Source organism: Propithecus coquereli, unplaced genomic scaffold (genome assembly GCF_000956105.1).
Source record: "Propithecus coquereli isolate 6110/MARCELLA unplaced genomic scaffold, Pcoq_1.0 Scaffold22, whole genome shotgun sequence".
Classification (NCBI taxonomy): Eukaryota; Metazoa; Chordata; class Mammalia; order Primates; family Indriidae; genus Propithecus; species Propithecus coquereli.
Window position 1 is genome coordinate 3,091,226 of NW_012147189.1, and position 1,513 is coordinate 3,092,738.

A 1,513-nucleotide genomic window follows, 5' to 3' on the forward strand; every position below is an offset into this window, starting at 1 on the left:
GGAATTAAAAAATAAAAATAAAAGGAATGGGTAAGTGGACGGGGGGTAAGTATATGTGTATATAAGATTATCAATCCTAATTCAGGCAAAGTGTTGGTTGGAGTTGGAGATTTGGAGGAAATTGTTAGTAGGTAAGCTGACTATAGCACAGAAGTTGGGATTCAGGAACATTCATTCCATTTTCTGGAATTAGGTGTTGCCCGAGGGGGTTGGGGGGAAAAAAGAAGAAGTTGGGATTAGAACCAAAGAGAAATACAGGGTTTAACCCCAGGGAGGGCAGTTCAAATTATGACAGAAGATGAGATGCCTCAGAAAAAATAGAGAAGAAAAAGAAGGATGAGGATAGGACACCTTTATGGTTAAGAAAAAGGACCCAAGAGGGAGAAAGTTTCCACAAGGGGGTGAATTAAGAGCGGCAGATGCTACTGAGACAGAAAGATGAGGACTGAGAAAACAGCAGTCTGTCAGTGTTCTTTTGTACTGCAATTAGTAAGAGGCACCTTGAGTGAGTATGGGAGAAGCCAAATTCAACAGGATTAAGCAGTGAGTGATGGTAAGAAAGTAAAATAAATTCAAGTTCATACACACGCCTCGCGGGTTTGTTTTTTGTTTTGTTTGGTTTTTTGTTTTGCACTCTGTAGCCTTCCAGATAGTGATTTGAATGATTAAGTCAAGCTCTTCTTAGGTAAGTGTCCTAGTCCGGCTAAAATCCGATCGTCGGTCTCTTCGGCGCTGTCAGCGCCCGGCCTGTTCCCACTCGGCGCGGGCCCCTGGCCTGGATGTGGGAGGTGAAGGCAGTGAGCATTTCCGGAGCGGTGAGGTGCGCGCCACGCATGGTCAAGCGACGCCCCTCTCCAAACGGCACAGCCACGCCCGGCTCGGAGCCGTCGTGCCTCACGTCTGCAGTCGCCAAGCAGCTGAAATGGGCGGAGTCGACCTTCCCGCCTCTGCCCTCCTGGAGGAAGGTCCTCGTGGACTCCGCGTTCTTCTCAAAGGAGCAGAATTGAACCAGAACCTGCTTAACAGACCGCAAGCCGGGCAGAGCCAAGGCGGAGGCCATGGTGACCTCTGCCCCGGAAGCGAAGGCCGATATCTTCAAACCTTTTCCTTTGAGCTAGTCAGACCCTATGGAGACGGAACTTCCAAACTCCAGGCTGAGGGTAAAAATTTGTCAACTATTCTGATAGCTGAATAGGTAAGAGGAGTAGGCTTTTCAGCATTTAACATGTATTATTTTCCCTGCTTTTAGTATCCTATCCTATCCTAACTTTCAACCCCAACCCAGCCAAAAGACCCTGTGTTTAATCTTCCCCAGAGACTAGATCTCCAATTCTCTCCTAAGGAGAGAGTGTTAGGGGGTGGAGAAAAGGGTGGTGATTGCCTGGATGTCGGGAGTTGAGGACGTCATTGATGGATCTGATTTTTTGGACTTTCATCCAATTTTTCTATTTTACCTACCCCACTTCAGCTCTATTTCCAGAGACATCTACTGCTGTCAATCCTAGAACCTTGT

At 47.2% G+C, this 1,513-nt stretch overlaps 1 pseudogene; it reads right to left on the reverse strand.

The window, feature by feature from the left end:
- Positions 1-665: 665 nt before the first annotated feature.
- Positions 666-1,060, reverse strand: LOC105810720 (annotated as a pseudogene).
- Positions 1,061-1,513: the final 453 nt, after the last annotated feature.